The sequence below is a fragment of the Mytilus galloprovincialis genome, chromosome 6, assembly GCF_965363235.1.
Source record: "Mytilus galloprovincialis chromosome 6, xbMytGall1.hap1.1, whole genome shotgun sequence".
Classification (NCBI taxonomy): Eukaryota; Metazoa; Mollusca; class Bivalvia; order Mytilida; family Mytilidae; genus Mytilus; species Mytilus galloprovincialis.
Window position 1 is genome coordinate 100,601,579 of NC_134843.1, and position 23,299 is coordinate 100,624,877.

General features: G+C 32.9%; 1 long non-coding RNA gene across 1 annotated transcript; it reads right to left on the bottom strand.

Moving 5' to 3' along the window:
• Positions 1-11,127: 11,127 nt before the first annotated feature.
• LOC143080956 (uncharacterized) lies at positions 11,128-22,897 on the bottom strand. Its single transcript, XR_012979828.1, has 3 exons — positions 22,878-22,897; positions 13,551-13,716; positions 11,128-11,707 (listed from the first exon to the last, which is right to left on the bottom strand). It is a non-coding gene; the product is annotated as an uncharacterized LOC143080956 (long non-coding RNA).
• Between the last annotated feature and the right edge of the window lie 402 nt (positions 22,898-23,299).

Sequence of the window (23,299 nt, forward strand, 5' to 3'; positions counted from 1 at the left end):
AATTTTTACAAAATATTTTTCTCTGTAACTAAAAGGCCAAGTTTATTATAGATAGATAACATTGGAAGTAGCAAGAATGTTTAGTAAAGTAAGATCTTCAAACACATCAACATCACCAAAACACAATTTGTCATCAATCCATCTGTGTCCTTTGTCCTTAAGAGCCTCTAGTTAATAAATACCAGTTTTGATAAGAGTTTGGTATGACTATACATTTTCACTACCTTTCTTTGAAGTATGAACAACAAAAATGTTTAGTTTGACTTAAATATTTCTGTTTTCCATTTATATTGTATACCTGATTACAACATTATGTCATTTATCTTTTTCCTGTTTAACCTGTGCTATTGTATGATAAAGCAGACTCTAATTTAATGAATGATCAGTGCTGTTAGATTTCTTAATATTTTCATATATTTACATTTTTCAGGGTGACATTTGGGTAGGCATTTGTCCAAAGGTTGGAATGAATGAAGTGAATAATAAAAAAAAAATCAAAATCATTTATAAAATTTACATTTATTCGTACCCAATACATGATAATTGGCATATTCCATCTATAAACAGTTATATCATGAAACAAAACAGTATTATATTGTAAGCAGAATAGCAGTAGAATAGCACAAGGTCATCTCAGTCTACACACCATAGCTAGCACACTTCAGAAAAACTTTAAAAAAATGGGAAAAGATGCATTTTTTTGGAAATCGTCAACAAACATTTCTCTAAAGAGTCTACCCAATTTTTTTTTTTATTAACAGTATAGATATTTAATATTAAAATTACATATTACATCATATTACTGTTAGTCCAGATTTTTGTATACATATGATACTTTGACCTTGTAACAACAAACACACTCCTAGTAACACTTTTGCTCTAGGTATCCTGCAAATCTGTTGACTTTTTCTATTTTTGGTACGCTCTTTGGACTTGTAACTTGGGAATCTTTTTCCTTGAATACAAGATGTAATGATATGATAGAAAAACAAATTTGGTCTCTAACATTTTTATTATGATATAGTATAACAAATCGATTAAGAAGACTTAAAACTGAATCTAAGAATCTAAGAAATTCGACTGTACGTAAAGCTTATTCAAAACGAAATATTACATCCTAAATTTTATGGTAATATGGTACGTAAAGCGCGGAAATCTTGTATGATCCTGTCAAAATGATCAAACCTTTAAAAAAACATATACATGTAAGAATAGGTAGTCTTACAAATGTTGTTACAACATCTTTGAACATTTTCTATTTTTTCTATATAAAATGTTTCTAGATATTCAATGTATATCAGCTCTGATGTTATTTTTTCTATATAAAATGTTTCTATATATTCAATGTATATCAGCTCTGATGTTATTTTTTTTATATAAAATGTTTCTATATATTCAATGTATATCAGCTTTGAAACATGTTTAGTATGAATACAAATTTTAACATCTGGTTTTGTACTATGAACAAACAAATATTTCCATTCTCCATTTATACTGAATACCGAAACAAAATCATTTTCTTTTACCTGTGTACAAAATTATATTTGGTGGCACGGTGATTTGTTGAAGATTATGATTTACGTTCTATAATTATTTAACATATCACAGCTGTATCCTACTGTTGCCCAAATTTATTCACCCCTTATTTTATTGATATTCTATTTATATTGTGTCATAGATCAACTTTATTCGTTCTGTGTATTTTTGATGTTACACTATTGTTTAGTAAGGATGAAGGTTGGTTCCTAATAACACGTTTAAAACCGCTGTATTTGTTCGCGCCTGTCTAAGTTGGGAACCTGATGTTGTTTATAAGTGTTTGTCGTTTTTTGTATAGATTAGACCGTGGTTTTTCATGTTTCACGTTTTTCGGGCCCTTTATAGCATACTGTGAGCAAAATGGCGGGATGTTTAAGTACAAAGTCACGTCAAATTGATATAAATCATAACAGACTAAATAGCAAGAGTGAAATTAATAAAGACAAATAAAAGAATAAGTTTACAAAAACTAGTTTTTGCAACGAGAAGCCGTTTGTCAGATATGTATGACACACATTTCCTGTTTGCAAACACTAATTATTATTTTTCTACTTTTTCTTAATTGAATTTAATAATCTTGACAAAATTCTTCAGTTTTACTTAACATTATAACATTAATTTTAAGTTTGCTGCTTACAGGAATGAAGGTTATGATTTTTAGCGCTATTCGGGTTCCATAGTGTGCCGCGGGTTTTTCATAAGTGAGGATTTTGTATCAATCGTTTAATATTTCACAGTGATATCTTACCGTAGCTTTGTTAAAAGTTGTTTATTTACTTTTGACCTTAAAGATTTATCCCTAATAACTTTATTAACTATGTATATGCATTCAGTTATCGCATCTCAAATTTATTCGTATTATATAGAGTGTTAATCTACGTTTTTTGTATTGAACTAAGCCTTCCAATTGATATTTTATCGCGTGTTTTTCTATGTTGGGATGTTATACTATTGTCTCAGTAAAAAGGGAGAAGGTTTGGTACCATTAAAACGTTAAATCGCGCTGCAAATATTGCACCTGTCCTAAGTCATGTTTCTCGTTTCTCGTTTTTTTATATAGATAAAACCGTTGGTTTTCTCGTTTGAATGTTTTTACACTTATAATTTTTGTGCCCTTTATAGCTTGTTGTTTGGTGTGAGCAAAGTCTCCGTGTTGAAGGCCGTATATTGACATATAATTGTTTACTTTTATAAATTGATATTTGGATGGAGAGTTGTCTCATTGGCACTCATACCACATCGGCCTATACCTACTAAAAGTAAGGGACTAGATTATGATATGCATTTATCGCTCGTTAATCTTTCTATAACACTTAGATCAGCTCTTATCTAAAAATTGCTCTGATTGCATCCCGCACCAAACTCCTAGTTCATATCTATATAGTTAGGAAATTGTAAAAACTTAAATATCTTTTTGACAGTATTGGTGCAGAAAAAAATATATGAACAAGAGCATTCAAGTAGTAATCAAACAGACAACGCCATGAGAGAATGAAAAACGAAGAATGACAAAAAGAAAGCCTTAGTTTACAGAACACAAAATAGAAAACTGACGACAGATCCACACAAACCACTTCTAAATCATGTGCCATGGTATGGTAAGTAGATCCTATCCACGCCTGGTACATATAAAAGTAACTCTCTATGTGAAAGTAACTATTACTCTTTTTTTTCATTTCAAGGAAACTTCTGTCCTTATTAATATTTAGAAAAATGATTATTCTATTCATCAAATTCATGAATGATCCAAATACAAGAATTAACACTGAAACTGAAACAAAATTAAATAGATTCTTAGAACTGTGCAAATGTGTTTGTTCATTGCAAATTCAATCTTATATGGACTCTATTCAATATTTGTAGAAAACATGTAAGTTTGAATCAAATATCAATTGATACGTTTCAGTGTAATAGGTAATCAAACCATATCTTGATTTTTATTTTATATTGATGGTAGACATCATGTAATGGAAAAGTTTAGGTATACAAATTGCATTAAATTGATTCGCATGTAATATTGTGTATCAACCCAACTCAAGAATATGAAAGTTGTTTTCCATTGCTTTTGATTTAGATAAAAGACATTCCATTTTGAATTTTCCTCTTGTTCAGTATTTTTTTTTTTTTTTTTTTTTAACTTTTTATGCCTTATTTCCAAATCAACATCATTCTAGTTTTTAAGAATAGAACAAATGAAAAAGCCTACACGTTGATTAAAGAAGACTGAAACACTAAAACGAATAACTTTACACAATTGTTCAGTAACGTATCTAGTTTAAATAATATGTCAAAACCGGAATTATTATAGATAATAATAATAGAGACGGGCATCGAAAAAGGGGGATAGAAGAGAGCGGAAAAAGTGATAGCAGTGAGAATTTCACGTTTAAAGATGTATTTACATGGATTCATTTGAAATACAACTATATGAAACTGGACATTAGGTACAATTATGGTTTGAGCCAAATATTGACGTTGGTCCTGTAATTTCCGTGTATACTTAAAAGATATATGATAAAACGTTTACCATTGATATTCTATCTGCAAACTTCTAGAAAGATAATTCAGAGTTAGTTTTTAAAGAATATGTATAAAGCATGTAAATGTATTTATAAAGGTTACTCGGGAACACGTGTATTAGTTTACTTTTAGCACGTGTGTTTAAATCAAAACATGTTTATGTTTAATTTGATTGGACAATCAGTAAGTTATTACCGGTTTAAGTTATATAAATCATGGTAACTTCATGCTAGAATTTTAGCGTGTTATGATATTGTAATTATTGTATTTATTTATGTTGGCCTGATTTGTGTTATGTGGCCTGATAGTTGTTTACAGAAAAATCTTAGAACTGTGCAGTTTAGAAATCACTGGAACAATTACAGAATGATTGGAACTTTCCAGAATGATCCTAATAAAAGATGCGTTATATAAACTTTTACCTTTTACTAGAAACTTCCGGTGTAACTTTCTAGGATGTTCCATTATAGAGTGTTCTAGAACTTTCCTTGACAATTATATATATACAGACACTAGAGTTGGAGACACACTCTTGGACTTGGACTTAGACATCGATAGACATTAGCATTCACAGCATTTGGATTGATACTTTTATTCTACAAACAACATCATACTGGATTGTGACCTTAGTAGTGAACGTAATATTCAGATTGGATTCCGAAATATATCCGGATACAGATAAAGATAAAAGATTGGACTCATATTTTGACAGTTAAGTTGACAGTAATATTTGTGTAATACTTCTTGTAAACTTTTGTATAATAAATGTTGTTAAATTTTATTATTGATTTGTGTCTTTTTGTTGGCTACAATTTAAATGCGATTTCTGGCCGTAACAGAAATTGGGGGCTCGTCCGGGAGACTAAAAATATCTTATCCAAAATTTGTGAAGTAATTTTTATCATAACTAGCCAACAAAATTCTACAAAATGGCATTTGATGCCGGTAATGTTTTGAAAACGCCAGACCTGGAGAGCTTTGATAATTTAAGGAAAGAGGAATTAGTGTTGCTTGCTAAACATCTGAAATTAGATTTTAGAGTATCTATGAGAAAACAAATTATAAAAAATTTGGTTATAGACAAATTAGTGGACGCAAAAATCGTGAAGAGGCTCTTGATCTTAAGGTCGAAAACGTTGACGCCTTTAAATTAAAACAGCTTGAATTAGAACATAAACTTAAATTAAAAGAACTGGAAATGAAGGAGACGGAGAAAATAAAAGAACTTGAAATGAAGGAAAGGTTGGAAATGGATAAAAAAGAAAAAGAAGATGACTTTAAATTAAAAGAACTTGAATTGAAGTTAAAAGAACTTGAAATGAAGGAAAGGCTAGAGATGGAGAAAATGAAAATTGAAATGGTCAAGGAAGACAGCAACACTAAAGTCCAGCCGAAATCAGAATATTTTGATGCAGCAAAAAATCTACGTTTGGTTCCCAGATTTTGTGAAAAAACAGTCGATAAATATTTTCCACAGTTTGAGAAAATTGCTCATAATTTGAATTGGCCAAAGCCATATTGGACTACAATGCTACAAAGTGTTTTTGAGGGTAAGGTCGCTGAAATATACTCCGCACTTCCATCAGAAAAAAGTTCCGATTATGACACGGTAAAACAGGAAGTTTTGAAAGCTTATGAGCTAGTACCAGAAGCATATAGACAAAAATTTAGATCTTATGAAAAGTTTGATTCACAAACCTATGTGGAATTTGCTCGGGAAAAAGAAGATCTTTTTGATAAATGGCTTACTTCAAAGAAAACAGATAACAATTTTGATAACCTAAGACAATTGATGTTATTAGAAGAGTTCAAACAATGTGTTCATCTAGACTTAAAAACACATTTAGACGACAAAACTGTTGGGACAATACATGATGCAGCTGTAATTTCAGATAATTATACCCTTTCACATAAAAGAAGTTTCAAGGGTCAAAATATTAATACTTCAAGTGGAAATTACAAAAATCAAAGCACTGAGCGTACTGATAGTAAGCCTGTTGCACAGAATAAGAGTCAGTCCAGTTATGATATGTCTAGTCCAAAATTTGATACTTTTGAGAAGAAGTCACTGATTTGTGCTTATTGTAAGAAAAATGGTCACCTGATGGCTGATTGTTTTAGACTCCAGAAGAAGAATGAACGAGATAATAAGCCAAAGTCAAGTGCTTGTACGACACCCGTTGTTACCAGTACATTGGAATGTCCTGCGAGTCAGGCTTTTAAGTCCAGTTTTTGTGATGACATGGAGGAATATGTTGATGATGCCACTCTTCAGCCTATTAAGATTTTACGGGATACTGGAGCTTCTCAGTCTTTATTGTTAGAAGGTGTGTTGCCTTTGTCCGAGAAGACTTCTGTTAGTGCCTCCGTTTTGTTACAAGGTGTAGAGTTGGGTTGTAAAGATGTTCCTCTCCATCGTATTTATCTGAAGTCAGATTTGATAACTGGACCAGTTATTGTGGGTGTTCGTCCTAATCTCCCTGTTGAGGGTGTTACGTTATTGCTAGGAAATGATCTAGCTAGGAACAAAGTGGTTGCTGAACCAATTGTTACCAGTGAACCGATGGTGGATGTTAAATTACCTGAAGATGATACTAAATTGTATCCAGCTTTTGTTGCCACTAGGGCGATGGCTAAAAAAACAACAAGATGAGAATTTGCAAGAAAACCAGTTTGATTACATGGACCTTTCTGACACTTTCCTAGCCGACATTGAAGGTCCTGAAGCTCAGAAAAGGCCATTATAAGACCACCTAATGTTAACCAGAATGTAATTATGTCATGGCCAGACATAAACAGCCATTCATTAAACAGAAAGAACCTTTTCGAAAAACAAAATGAGGTTCTTCCGCAAGAGGGCTCAACCACAGGAGGAAGCAGACAAAGTGGCCGAATGCTATTACCATCAGGACGGCATTTTAATGAGGAAGTGGAGGCCTCCTGATGCTACCCCAGAAGAGGAATGGAGAGTGGTATACCAAGCGGTGGTGCCTAAAGTTTATAGGCAAGAAATTATTGGTTTTGCCCATGACACCCCCTTGGCTGGATACTTAGGTATAAGAAAGACTTGCCTTAAAATCTTGCAGCATTTCTACTGGCCAAGACTTAGAAATGATGTTGCAGAATACTGCAAATCCTGTCATATATGCCAGGTTGTTGGTAAGTCTAACCAGAAAATACCACCAGCACCACTTCTGCCTATTCAAGCCTTTGACGAAACTTTCAGCAGAGTTCTAATTGACTGTGTTGGACCTTTACCAAAGACCAAAACTGGAAATGTGTATTTATTGACAATCATGTGTACATCCACTCGCTTTCCTGAGGCTATTCCGCTAAGAAATATCAAGACACCTACTATTGTCAAAGCACTTATCAAACTTTTCACATTAGTAGGACTTCCTAAGTCTATACAGTCCGACCAGGGATCAAATTTCATGTCAGGTTTATTTCAGCAAGTCGTGTACCAGTTAGGGATTGCTCAGTATAGATCAAGTGCGTACCATCCAGAATCTCAAGGTGCCTTAGAACGTTTTCATCAAACATTGAAGAACATGATTAGAACTTTTTGTCTTCAATTTGACAGTGACTGGGATGATGGAGTTCACTTTCTACTTTTTGCAGTCCGAGAGGCTGTTCAAGAATCCCTTGGATTTAGCCCCTTTGAGTTGGTATTTGGCCATACTGTAAGGGGACCGTTAAAAAGTGGCTTACTGGACATACTGACTTGAATCTTTTAGACTATGTATCTAGATTTAAAGAAAAATTGTATACTCTTGTCAAATTGCTCAGAAAAACTTGAAAAAATGTACAGAACAAGATGAAAATATGGTATGATAAAGATGCCAGGGACAGAGTTTTTTGAGCCTGGTGATAGGGTACTTGTATGTGTGCCAGTCCCTGGACATCCTTTACAGGCTAAATAGTGTGGTCCTTATACAATAAAGAGTAAAATCAATGATTTGAATTATATTGTAAAAACTCGGCGCAAACAAAACAGAGTGTGTCATATTAATATGTTAAACCCATATTTTGAGCAGCGTACTAATGAATGTGAGAGTAAACCAATTGCCACTTTAGGCATGGTTAAATTTGAGAACAATCATGACAAACCAGATGTAATTGAACCACCTTTTAGTTCTAAAACTATGGAAGAGACAGTTAGATTGAAAAATTCAGAAATTTTGTCAAATTTAGACTCAAAACTTGCACATCTGTCTTTTGATCGTAGAGAAGAAATAAAAAACTTTGGTATTTTCTTTTACAAATCTTTTTCCAGATGTGCCAAACAAAACCACTGCTGTTTGTCATGATGTTGATATAGGAGATGCTTCTCCAATTAGGCAACATCCATACCGGCTCAATCCACTGAAACTTGAATCTATGAGAAAAGAAATTAAATATATGCTTGACAATGATATTATTGAGCCGAGTAACAGTGAATGGAGCTCTCCTTGTCTCCTTGTGCCAAAACCAGATAAAACCTTTCGTTTCGTGACTGATTTCAGAAAAGTAAATTCAGTCTCAAAATCTGATTCCTATCCGATTCCAAGGATAGACGATTGTACTGACAACATTGGTCAAGCAAAATTTGTGAGCAAATTTGATTTGTTGAAAGGTTATTGGCAAATTCCATTGACACAGAAAGCTCGTGAAATATCAGCTTTTGTTACACCAGATGGCATTATTTCAATATACTGTAATGCCGTTTGGCATGAAAAGTGCACCAGCTACATTTCAAAGAATGATCAATAATGTTATAAAAGATTTAAACTGTTGTTATGCTTATATTGATGATCTAATTGTATGTAGTGATAGCTGGGAACAACATTTAACACATTTGTATGATACTTTTGATAGATTGTCACAATCAAATTTGACTGTTAATCTTTGCAAAAGTGAATTTTGTCAGGCCACTGTTGATTATTTAGGTCATACTGTTGGCCAAGGTCAAGTGAAACCTATTATGGCTAAAGTAGAAGCCATTTCCAAATTTCCTCCTCCTACAAATAGAAAATAACTTATGAGATATTTAGGCATGATTGGATTTTACAGAAAATTTTGTTCAAATTTTGCTACTGTGGTTCAACCACTGACTCATCTTTTACGAAAAGATTCTAAATTTATCTGGAGTGAAAATTGTCAAAACGCTTTTAAAAATAGCAAATCATTTTTAATTAATAGTCCAGTTCTGATTATTCCAGACTTTAAAAAACAATTTAAACTTGCCGTTGATGCAAGCGATGTAGGAATTGGAGCTGTTTTATATCAAGAGACAGATGATATTGTTGAGAAACCTATATCATATTTTTCCAAGAAATTAGATAAACATCAGAAAAATTATTCAACTATCGAAAAAGAGTGTTTTGCAATGTTGTCAGCAATTCGACATTTTGATGTATATTTGAATCCCACTGTATATCCTATTCTTGTTTGTACTGATCATAATCCTCTCACCTTCATACATAAAATGAGAAACAAGAATCAGAGGTTGACTAGGTGGAGTTTATTGTTACAGGAATATGATGTAATTGTAAAACATATCAAGGGTAAGGATAATGTAATAGCAGATGCTTTATCTAGAGCTTATTAAAACGCTTTGTATATACTATGTATATATGTTTGTTCATATTATTCATGATAAGTTTTTGTTACACTAAAACTTCTTTTAAGGGGGAGGTGTTATGATATTGTAATTATTGTATTTATTAATGTTGGCCTGATTTGTGTTATGTGGCCTGATAGTTGTTTACAGAAAAATCTTAGAACTGTGCAATTTAGAAATCACTGGAACAATTACAGAATGATTGGAACTTTCCAGAATGATCCTAATAAAAGATGCGTTATATAAACTTTTACCTTTTACTAGAAACTTCCGTTGTAACTTTCTAGGATGTTCCATTATAGAGTGTTCTAGAACTTTCCTTGACAATTATATATATACAGACACTAGAGTTGGAGACACACTCTTGGACTTGGACTTAGACATCGATAGACATTAGCATTCACAGCATTTGGATTGACACTTTTATTCTACAAACAACATCATACTGGATTGTGACTTTAGTAGTGAACGTAATATTCAGATGGATTCCGAAATATATCCGGATACAGACAAAGATAAAAGATTGGACTCATATTTTGACAGTTAAGTTGACAGTAATATTTGTGTAATACTTCTTGTAAACCTATGTATAATAAATATTGTTAAATTTTATTATTGATTTGTGTCTTTTGTTGGCTACAATTTAAAGGCGATTTCTGGTCGTAACAAACGCTAAAAATTATAATAAGAAAGTCGTCATTCAAGGTTCGCCTATCCGACAGTTAAGGGTCGTTTGCCACCCACCCACCCCCCTTTTTTCATAGGAATGTAATTAGCATGTTATGTAGAAAATAGTTGATAAGGTACATGTATGTATTACTGTAAAGATTATTTTTCTTTAACTTATAGAACATTTTTCTTTTGTAGATTGTGTTTATATGTGACGGCAGCAAATTTGACATTTGTTTATTGTTGATAATAAAATAATCTTTCTGTGCTGTCGGGGCGAGCTGATAACCAAATAACGGTGTTGAGATTTACTTTATAAGTGCTTTATGTTCGTTTGAAGTATTGAATAAGAACATAACACAAATTTGACGTTTCGTAAAATATTTGATCTTATATAAAATTCTGTTGATATTTTTCAGTTTTGACATTAAATGATTGATGGGATTAAAACATACAATTTAAAATACTTAAAATCACAAAAAGTACTGAACTCCGAAGAAAATTCAAAACGAAAAGTCCCTTATCAAGCAGCAAAATCCAAACACATCAAACGAACGAATAACAACTGTCATATTCTTGACATGGTACAGGCATTTTCTGATGTAGAACATTATGAATAGAACCTGGTTTTACAGCTAGCTATATAACCCCCCCCCCCCGTAAAATATCCAAATATTTGTTATTTCTTCTATCCATGTCATTTTTCCCTTATGTAAAATTGTCTCATTGACAATTGTACCCTTCATCTTGAAAACATAAAATATTCCAAGAAAATCGAATGGTCATTAAGAAAGCAATTAATTATTGCAGAATTTTATTCATTAGATTTTTATTGATTTCTTCATAAGTCTTCACCCCATTGAAGCCGTATCAAACCGATAAGGGTGTCAGGTCTATGAGTTATGGCAAGCATATTAAATTCAAATTCTGCTAGTTCTACATTATCAGCATCCATTGTCGACAAATTGATAGTAGCAGTTTCCACATTTTTGTAATTTTTATCGTAACTGCTGGTTGTTTCTGTTTCGTTGAAATACTTATCAGTGTACTGTTTGTCAATATCCGCCGGATGTGTTCCGTCGGGAATGGAGTCTAAACCATTAAGAACAATCCTGAAATAATTGTGTATTTCGTAAGCCCCACGTGCACAGTCATTTACTATAGCTTGATACTGTTCAACATGTGAGAGAGACGTCTGTATTATTTGATACTGACAACCTGTTAAATAAAAATCTGTCTGAATGTTCTTCGTTTCCTTTGACGTTTGAAAAACAATGGTCATGTGTTCAGTCGCCGACCGGGCAATAATTCGTGGACTCAAATCGTTTCTGTTTACCGGAATATCTATACTAACTGCAAATACATTTCCACTGTTCTCTAGATGATAAAAGACAAAACAACAAATTTTAAGCATTTCACATAGTATGCCCAAATTATATATTCGAAAAATCTCTGACGCAACTCGGTATGTCTTACTTTAATGATATGTTAAAGAAACAACCAATGAAACAGGTGATAAAATAAGTGTGCTGTTATACGTGAGGATTTAATAGAGGTCTCAGTATCTCACCGAAACACCACGTGATCATTAAAAGTTTTTATGGGATGTAGAAAAACTATTTATATTTCAAAATGGCCCGAATAAAGAATCTGCAATGTTAGTAAAAGATAAAAGCTACATAATTTTGTTTCAGTAATTTGAGTTTATACTGTCGTAACTGATTATGCAATTTCTGTTTATTTGATTTCACAAATTGCTTGATTATAAACACATATTTGACTTGATTATAAACACATATTTGACTTGATTATAAACACATATTTGACTTGATTATAAAGACATATTTGACTTGATTTGTGTTGTGTTATCTATATTGGCTAAATACGACAATTGAACAAATCATTTACCTTTATAAAGACATATTTGACTTGATTTGTGTCGTGTTATCTATACTGGCTAAATACGACAATTGAACAAATCATTTACCTCTATAAACACATATTTGACTTGATTTGTGTCGTGTTATCTATACTGGCTAAATACGACAATTGAACAAATCATTTACCTCTATAAACACATATTTCTTTTATTATATTTTTCTGCTCTTTTATCCGGTTGTTGTCTCTTTGACACATTTAACATTTCGATTAGTATCTTTTTTTATTTGAGTCTATTTCTTGAACTTAAGACACGATTCGTTTCTATTTAGAATGTTGAAAAACAAAGTATTAAAAAATCTTGTCATGTTTTTTTTCTAAAAAATTATCAAAGTGTTATTGCACTTTTGCTGTTAACAATTTACTCAATCTTCAGCTTCAATTAAGTATCCCATAAATTGAATATTTAGCGGAAAATATTCAATAAGTATATCTATAAAGTTAGTTATATTTATTACATACATTAGAGCAGTTCTTCAGAGTACAATTTCATACCGGATTACGGTACGTTTCCTAACCTAAACTAATAAAATTGATGATGATCTTTGATACTGACAACATGACTTTTCAGGCGACAGTAGAATTTCGAAATTTCATGTCAGATTACTCCGTTGAATTGTGAAAAGGAGTCTTGAAAAAAATCTTCTCATGTATGTTATGTGTTTGTCTTTCAAAAACATGTGGAGCATGTTCTCTTTCGCTCAGCATAATATTAAGATAATAACCATAAACTGCAAAATTTCCTTTAAAAAATCAATCAGGGGCAGCAACCCAACAACGGTTTAACTGATTGGTATGAAAATTTCGGAGATGACAGATTTTGACATGATTAAATTTTACTCTTTGTCAGATTTGCACTAATGCTTTAGTTCCAGAGATTTAAGCCAAAACCCTGTATTTTATCCCCATTTTAAATTTGTAGGAAATGCTGCCATCTTGATTGATGTAAGAGGACCTCGGATACATTTATAAAACTAGATACCGGAAGGATGATCATGGCCAATTTTGGTTTAATTTGTCTCAGCAGTTTCAGACGAGAAGATTTTGTAAAAATTAACGGACGACGATGTCGACAGACGACGACGACAGACGAAGAACGACGGACGACATAGACAGACGATAGAAAATGGACGCCAAGTTATGATAAAAATTCACGTGACCTTTTTTTGCCAGCGATATTATATTTGATTACGATATGGAGTGAGTATCAGAAATAAATGCTTTACATGAAAATAAAGTCAGGTAAAAGAGCCGATACATCGATAGATTCGTTGTATATTACCCTTTACTACATTTGTAGGGAACTCGTCCGCATCAAATGTTACATCGTCAGGTGCTTCAAATTGTACAATGTATGTTGTGGCCAATGTTTTCTCATTCCAAACTTTTGAAGCTGAAACTATTTTAATATCTAGTAGCCCCATTGGCCTTAGTACTTTAGAATTTACCTATAAAAAATAGAAATATAGTTGATTATAAGTTCTATTTTATGTTTAGTTTTCGTAATTTCCTTTTATTTTTGAATAGTGTTGTATTTAAAAGTAAAAAAATCGATTTAGAGAAAACAAATCCTGCTTACAAACAGAGGGAAACGCACCAACTATAAGATTTGATTTGATTTTTGACTTTAACGCCACTTTAAATGTGGCTAGTGCGTCTTAATAAAAAAACATAGAATGTTGTATAGTCTATGCATAGATAATCCAATTTCGTGTGGTAAAAAGAAAACTACTATTTCAAGATAAAATGTTAGAAGATAGCTCTTATAACATGCTTTTAGATAAAATAAAAGAAAATTTGGGGTCACCGAACTTATTTTCGTGCGACTTACTAACATAGGTAAATTCAGAACACTTTCTATTATAAAATAACTTCATGTGAGTTTTTTTTACTTCCATATGAGTTATCTCCCCTTATTTGGCAAAGTTCGAAATATGATAAAACAGACCCTTTTTACTAGATTTGCGTCATAAGTCTTACAAATAAATTACATACTACTCTCAAATTTGCACATTTCATTAAAGATTTAGAATTACTTTTATCTGATTCCTCAAAATCCAAGATGGAGGAAGACGACACCCGAGCCACTAAAGGCTTTTTCAATATTTGTTGTTGGAGGAAGACGGAGTTCCCGGAGAAAACTACCAACTTCGATTGGAAAACTGACAATCCTTGTCAAGTACATGCAAGATCGGAGTCGAGTGCAACCGCATAAGCGAGGTTCGAAATAACACCATCAGTTTTGACTGGCTAATGATGACAATATTAACTACTTAGACCATTCGGCCACCGAGACCCCAATCAACTATAAGAGGAAACCAAAGGAATAACAGGACTACTGAAGTGCAACAAAAACAAACGCCAACATACATAGAAACGACATATATGTATTTGATGACAACGGTCATATTCCTCACATGGTACAGGACATTTTAAGAAACGAATGGTGGGTTGAACCTAGCGTAATTCAAACCCCCGCTTTAAATGACCATGTTAAAAATATATATCGCTCAAATGTAGATAGAAAAACAGTACAAGCGCACACAACAACACTCATCACAAATAATTGCTACAAAAAAAAAATAAAAAAAAATAGTCGACACAACATGCAAACCGCAGAACAACTTTTTCAAACTATCGATTTTTTGATAAAATGCATAATTTAAACTTACAGTTTTGGATCAACTATATTTTAATATAAAAGATGTCAAATTACAGAATAAAATTAAATTTACTTGCCGTTGGTAGATCCCTGATGATATATGCAGACAGAAAACCTGCATGACAAAGACAAAGACCAAGAATCCAAAGCAACATTTCAATAGTCGAGACTGTGACTGAGATCAAAATCAGTATGTAAGAATATAAATACATGTACCAGAAGGTCATAAGGCTGTGGGATGAGGTATGCCTGTAAATGTCACTTATTATATGTCATTATCTATGGTAATTTGTCGTGTAAATGATAAATAATTATTTTTTCATCCGGAAGAAAATAATGATTGGTAAATACTTCCAAGGACATTTCATTGAGTTGAAGGAGGTTAGAACAATTATGTTGAATATACAATAGAATGGAAATAGAAACGTACAATATATTTCATTTTCATGTTAGTTTATAATAGTTATCAAAGGTACCAGGATTATAATTTAGTACGCCAGACGCGCGTTTTGTCTTCATTAGACTAAACAGTGACGTTCATATCAAACAATTTAAAAAGCTAAACAAGTAAAAAGTTGAAGACCATTGAGGATCCCAAATTCCAAAAAGTTGTGCCAAATACGAGTAAGGTAAATTATGCCTTGGATAAAAAAATCCTTAGTTTTTCAAAAACTTTTGTGAACAGGAAATTTATAAAAATGACCACATTATTGATATAAACTTGTCCTCCCCCAAAATACATCATGGTGTGTCTAGATTATGTGCAATGGTCAAACCATAATTATATAAAATACACTCAAAGAAAAGTATGATTTTTAAAATTGTATAACTAGTGTTTTGTTACAATTAAAACCTTAGTATCTTTTGTTGAAATATTTTTTCTCTTTGAGTTATCAACAGTGTTACGATTTTAAAACCATAATTTTATATCAAAAAGGGAAAAAAAACATCGTTTTTCATTGTGTCATTATTATTGGTCTCGATGAGGAAATATTTAGAAAGCGCTTCTGACACAAACCATTTAAGCGTTTTCATTATTCAACGATAGAAATTTTTAATTTAATCAAAGTTAAAAAAAGATAAAAAAAAACCCTGCTTTTACCAAATACCAAGTCAGGAAAATGGCCAGTGTTATATCATAGTTCGTTTCTGTGCGTGTTGCATAACACGTCAAATCACGTAAAATCACAAAAATACTGAACTCCGACGAAAATTCCAAACGGAAAGTCCCTAATCAAAACACATCAAACGAATTGACAACAACTGTCATATATTGACTTGGTACAGGCATTCTCAAATGTAGAAAATGGTTGATTGAACATTGTCATTTTGCGCTAAACATCCCACCTGCATGACAATCGTATCAAATTCCCGTAAATTTACAACGACGAGTGAACAAAACAGACTAAATAACTAAAATTGTCAAAATAGGGGTACGCCAGACTAAAAAAATCTGAACTCCAAACGCTAACATACATAGAAACGGACAGTAGATAACAACTGTCATATTCCTGACTTGGTACAGGACATTAAAAAAAAATATATAAAAAGAATTTAATATAAAATGATTTGAAAGAAGAATGAATTTTATGAGTATCGATGTCTTTAAAAATGAATCGAATTTATAGAATTAAAACCATTGTTAATTGTTAATGTCATTTACATGTCATGCATTAAGATAGTTTCTTAATGACACATTATACACACTATTAGATAATTGTTTTTAATTCAAACATAGGTCTAATGGGCTAAATAGGTCCTATGATTAATAAATCAAACAATTTTAAAATGTCAAAGAACGAACAACCCGATAAAACGACAGAAAACATCCGAAGGCCATTAATTGGTCTTTCACATGTTTAACACAGCGAGAAAATCCCGCACCTGAAAGTGGGCTTCAGTCGGTCCCTTTACAATAATGTATACCAGTTCTGGGAAAAATGGACGTCACACTTAAATCCGAAACTTATAAATAAACCAGTATCTAATAACATATTCAAAACAAACAAATGCCACATATTCCTGAGTTGGTAAAGGTGTAAGCATGTTGCAAGGTTAAACATGTTTTGTGAGATCTCAACCATCCACTTTACCCCTAGCTAATGTGCTATAAACAAACACACAGCAAAACGCACAGTTAAATTGAGTGCAAAGTCTAATATTAAAAAAATCAATAAAAATATCCCTATGTACACTTTCTTTTGATTGTAAGAAGCTTCTGTCCAAATTTTGTAAAAATCGATATAGTTTAGGAATCTAGTAAATGTTTTAAAAACTTGAACTGCAGACTGTATGTAATGTTAATTGGAAGAAAAAACTAAGTCCATTTATAAGTAAAATACAGAAAAACAAGAACAAAATTTTAACAAAATTTACTTCTAGATACTAGCTTTTGATCCTAATTAAGCCTCTGTCCAAGTTTAGTAGAAATGCAGGATAACGAAGAAAGATATTAATAGATATCAAATTATTTATAAAGCCAAACAAGTACAAAGTTGGAGAGCATTGAGGATCCAAAATTCCAAAAAGTTGTGCCAAATACGGCTATGGTAATCTATGCCTGGGATAAGAAAATCCTTAGTTTTTTTTCGAAAAATTCAAAGTTTTGTAAGCAGGAAATTTATAAAAATTACCACATTATTGATATTCATGTCAACTCCGAAGTGTTGACTCCTGTGCTGGTGATACCCTCGGGAACGATACGTCCACCAGCAGTGGCATCGACCCAGTGGTGTAAATAGTTATCAAAGGTACTAGGACTATAATTTAGTACGCCAGACGCGCGTTTCTTCTACATAAGACTCGATCATCAGTGACGCTCATATCAAAATATTTATAAAGCCAAACAAGTACAAAGTTGAAGAGCATTGAGGATCCAAAATTCCAAAAAGTTGTGCCAAATACGGCTAAGGTAATCTATGCCTGGGATAAGAAAATCCTTATTTTGTTTTCCCCAAAAACTTATAAAACTTTAACCACAGAATGAATATTTGTGGATGCCACCGCCGCCGCCGGAATATAGGATAGCTATGTCTCGCTTTTTCGACAAAAGGCGAAGGTTCGACAAAAACGGTAACACAAGGTAAGCAAACTAAGAAATTATGCAAATAAAGATAAGGGAAAATAAAAACTTAAAAGGACGAAATAAAATTAGACGGTAAGAGAAATACCCTCAAAATCTGCCAATTAGCTTACGATACTACTCTATATCTTCAATAAAAAAAAAGATGTATCCCTAGCAATTAATTGAATAGAAATATTTCGTACTCTCTCAGGTTTGAAATTGAATAAAACAAAAACTGAAGGGATATGGCTCGGTCGATTAAAACACAGTCGGGAAAAATTTGAAACTATAAATTGGTGTACTTCACCTATCAAAAGCCTTGGAATTACTTTGGTCACAATAACAAGTATGTCAAAAACAAAACTTTGAAAAACAACTGTTAAAAAGTAGAAAAAAAATATCTGATTGGAGTAAAAGAAATCTTACTATCATAGGAAAAATAGTTGTCATCAAATCATTAATTCTGCCAAACCTAACATATGTTGCATCGAACACTACTATTCCTAAATGTTGCAAGAATTTAAAACTTTAATACACAATTTTATTTAAAAAGGCAAAGAGATATAATAAAAGGATCAACACTTGCAAATGATTTCTTGGAAGGTGGACTTAGGATGACAGACATTGATGCTTATATAAATCTGGATTCTTAAATTAAGTGAAAATGAAAATGATAACTGGACAATTATTCCCAAATTTTATTTCAACAAATTAGGAAAAAAAATCTTCTTGTATTTAAGATGAATTTAAAGAATATTAAAGTCATATGAAACGAGTGAGTGGTGAAAAACAATGTTTATCCAATTCTTGAACCAATGCATGTATATATTATAAATAGTTATCAAAGGTACCAGGATTATAATTTTGTACGCCAGACGCGCGTTTCGTCTACATAAGACTCATTAGTGACGCTCATATCAAAATATTTATAAAGCCAAACAAGTACAAAGTTGAAGAGCATTGACGATCCGAAATTCCAAAAAGTTTTGCCAAATACGACTAAGGTAATCTATGCCTGGCATAAGAAAATCCTTAGTTTTTCGAAAAATTCAAACTTTTGCAAACGGGAAATTTATATAAATTACCACATTATTGATATTCATATGTCAACACCGAAGTATTGACTACACGGCTGGTGATACCCTCGGGGACGAAACGTCCACCAGCAGTTGCATCGACCCAGTGGTCATAAACTTAGTCCTCTGTGCACGATTTTCTCATTTTTTACGCAAATATATCGTATAATCGTCAATTATTTTTCTCTCTGTCTATTATGATTCAAAACTCGTAAATCTATGGACAAAAAAACAAAATCGGGGTAACAAACTAAAACTGAGGGAAACGCATTAAATATAAGAGGAGAACAACGACACAACATTGAAATGTAACACACAGCAACGGACTAAGCATTAGACAAAATCCGATGAGAATAACCAATATAACATCAAAACCAAATACATGAATTTGGGATAGAAAAGTACCGTGACACGTCTTATAGTAATGTGAATTCACACTCAAATATAGTAGAAAACAAACGACACAACGGAAACACAACGTAAAAATGTTACACTCACAGAAACGAACTATGATATAACAATGGCCATTTTCCTGACTTGGTACATGACATTTTTAAAGAAGAAAATGGTGGGTTGAACCTGGTTTTGTGGCATGCCAAACCTCGTACAAGAATGGCATTGTTAAATATAACAATAAAATGACAACATAATAATACAGGACTACAATACAAATAAATAGGAGAACGTATAAAGAAACACATGAATAATAGATAACAAAAGGCATCAGGTTTAAAATTGAATACGTCAAAAACGCGACTCGTCCACACAAGACTTATCAGTGACGCCCAGATATAAAAGTTCGAAAGTAAAAAAAAGGGTACAAAGTTGTACAGCTCTGAGGATCAAAAGTTGAAAAAGGTTGTGCCAAATACGGCTAAACTTAAATATTAAAAACATTGGATAAGGTAAATATATGTTAAAAAAAGCAATACAAATTGATTGGAAAACAATTCTTTGCACTGAAGATTCATTCAAAACTAAAGTTAAAGTTACAGTTAAAAATGACTTAAAATTATGCACAGGACAATTACTCCATTAATGAGCACAAAAGAACTCTATAAAGTATTCACACTGAAAGGTAGTTGTGATAAACCAAACGGTTTTCTTATGTGGGAAAAAATATTTGAGAAACATTTAAATTCTAAATTGAAAAATACTTTTATCTTTTAATATCTCACTGATAATAGATAAAAATATTTAGATGGGAACTTATACCCTTCATACTGCCAAGTAATGAGCTTTTAAAAAAGAGGAAAATTACTGAGGACAACTTATGTTATACCCTAGTCCCACTAGGCCACGATCGCACTACGATCTGTGAAAAAAATGCAAATATTGATGATCGTGGTACGATCGTGTAGGTCGCAGTAAGGTCGTATCACGGTCGTGGTGAGGTCTTCAAGATCGTGAAGAGCGTGGACAACTTTGAACAGGTTCAAAACAATCGTGGTGCGGTCGTGGCGAAATCAGGTCGTAGTAGAAGCGTAGTGAGAGCGCACTAAGATCGTAGTAAGATCGCAAAGGTCGCTGTACAATCGTAGCGAGAGCGTAGCGAAAGCGTGATTCTATTCGGAGAGATTGCGCTACGATCTCACAGCGACGTTATGACGACCTTACTACGACCATCACGTTCTCACCGCGACCCAACTACGCTTCCACTACGTCTTTACCACGCTGTTCACGACCATAGTACGATTCTAGCACGCCCTTGCCATCCTTATCACGCTCTTCTCACGACCTTACTACGTTCACACTACGACCATCATTTCTATTGTCATTTTCACATTTTCACATAAACATATAAAAAAAAACTTTCTAGATTTTGTTTGTCTGAATGTATTTATCCATTTGCTCTAACGGCTCAACCATGCTTCTCGTTTTTATATAGATTAGACCGTTGGGTTTTCCCGTTTAAATGGTTTAACATTAGTATTTTTTGGGCCCTTTATAGCGTGCTGTTCGGTGTGAGCCAAGGCTCCGTATTGAAGGCCGTACCTCGCCTTATAATGGTTTACTTTTATAGATTATTACGTTGATGGAGAGTTGTCTCATTGGCACTCATACCACATCATCCTATATATATTGACACATCTGTGTCATCTTTGCTATCGTTCACTAAATATCGTCATTTGAGCTTTATGGACCAGCAATAGGTTGTAATTTAGGTTTGATTGGTCATCTCTGGATGACAAGTATTATACTACTTATGTGTATAGTATCAGTTTAATTGGAGTCTGGAGCTGGCATGTCAGGTAACTGCTAGTAGTCTGTTGTTATTTATGTATATATTATTGTCATTTTGTTTAATATTTTCTTTAGTCACATCTTCTGACATCAGACTCGGACTTCACTTGAACTGAATTTTAATGTGCGTATTGTTATGCGTTTACTTTTCTCCATTGGCTAGAGGTATAGGGGGAGGGTTGAGATCTCACAAACATGTTTAACCCCACTAGTGTTGCGCCTGTCCCAAGTCAGGAGTCTTGCACTATTTTTAATTTTAGTTTCTTGGAGTTTAGTATGGCGTTCATACTTTGCTCCCTCTGCCTCTACGTCAACCCCTACCACCACGCCCACGTGTTCTAGTAGATTTTGGTGACATGACTGTATTGTTTCCGAAAAATTTCCGTTTTAATCAGAAATAGAAGGAATGGAACATTGATATGAAATACGATATTGACGGTATTGATGATAACGTAGTAAGATCTTGGTATGAACGTAGTATAATCGTGGTAAGAACGTGCTATAATCGCAATAAGATCGTGTTGCAATAGGATAACTCGTGGTATGCTCGTAGTGAGAGCGTGAAGAGCGTAGAAAGATCTTGATAAGCGTAGTGAGGTCGCAGAATACGCGCGGTGAGAACGTGGTTTAATCGTAGCGGGATCGTTGTAGAAGCGTAATTAGGACGTAGTAGCATCGTGAAAGCAACGAAAATTAACATTTTCATGCCGTTCATAACGCGACCTCACCACGATCTCAATTTATTTTAGATCACGGTGAGCATGGTGCGATCGTGGTCTAGTGGGACTGGGGCTTAAGCATTGTAAAAACAAGGAAGATTATGAAAATTTTTGTCAATTGCTCATATAATAATGACTTTCTAACAATACTTATAAAATTAATGAAATCCCTTGGTATTGAAAAAGACATTATAAGTCTTGAAAATTTAGTAGCAGGGTACAAAATTGAAGATACAGCTTACTTTAATATTAATTAGATATTAACTATAATATCCTTCTTAATATACAAATCACATTTTGTCTCAGAAAAGACAAAAAAAAAAAAACATTTTTAAAATCATTGCAAAGATTCAATTGAATCAGGAGTAATCTTTGTATGAAGCACAACACATTGTGTACAAAATAGTTTTTGTACACAAGCCAAATATGGTTATATTTATGATCCAGTTCAACCATGCATGTTTGTAAGCATGTTCAGCCATGCATGAGTTACCACAGTGAATTATACTGTATTTTTTTAGGTTTTAAAATGTGTATGTACAAAAGATAAAAAGAATTGTTACGGTATAGATGTATCCGTACGTTTATTAATGAGTGTGCAAAAATAATGTATCATCTCTTACGAGTGTGCTAACTTAAAATTACTTGTGTATTACAGATTAAGGCTCTTCATCTTTTATATAAGCTTTGGACTTTACATATTTTGACCACGAGCATCACTGTAGAGACATGTATTGTCGAAAAGCGCATCTGGTGCAGAAAAATTGGTACCGTTAATGTTATTATATATACATTTAGACATAAAAAAGATAAATATATAACTAAAGAAAACTTAAATACTCACCATATATAATCACATACGTTAAATCCAGTGGATAACAACTATATTAAGACAACACACATCAAAACTATACCCGATAACGCACATGTGAAAAAAAACACTGAGCCCAATATTAATGGAAACACGGATCATACCGATAACGGAGTTGATTCCGGAAAAATAAGTTCTATGAAAAACTAGAGGCTCTTAAGAGCCTGTATCGCTCACCTGATTCTACTTGGGTTTTTGAAATCATATAAAAAAATATGAAATTTGGCTAAAAGTAACAACACTTGGCCAGCACCTCATAGGGAAAGGAACATTCATGCTATGTTTAATTTCATTCAATTCAGTGGTTCTTTAGACGAATACTTTTGTATGCATTTCCCATAGGGTCCTATGTTAAACTAAGTCCCCCCACTGGTGGCCATCTTGGATGTTGCAAT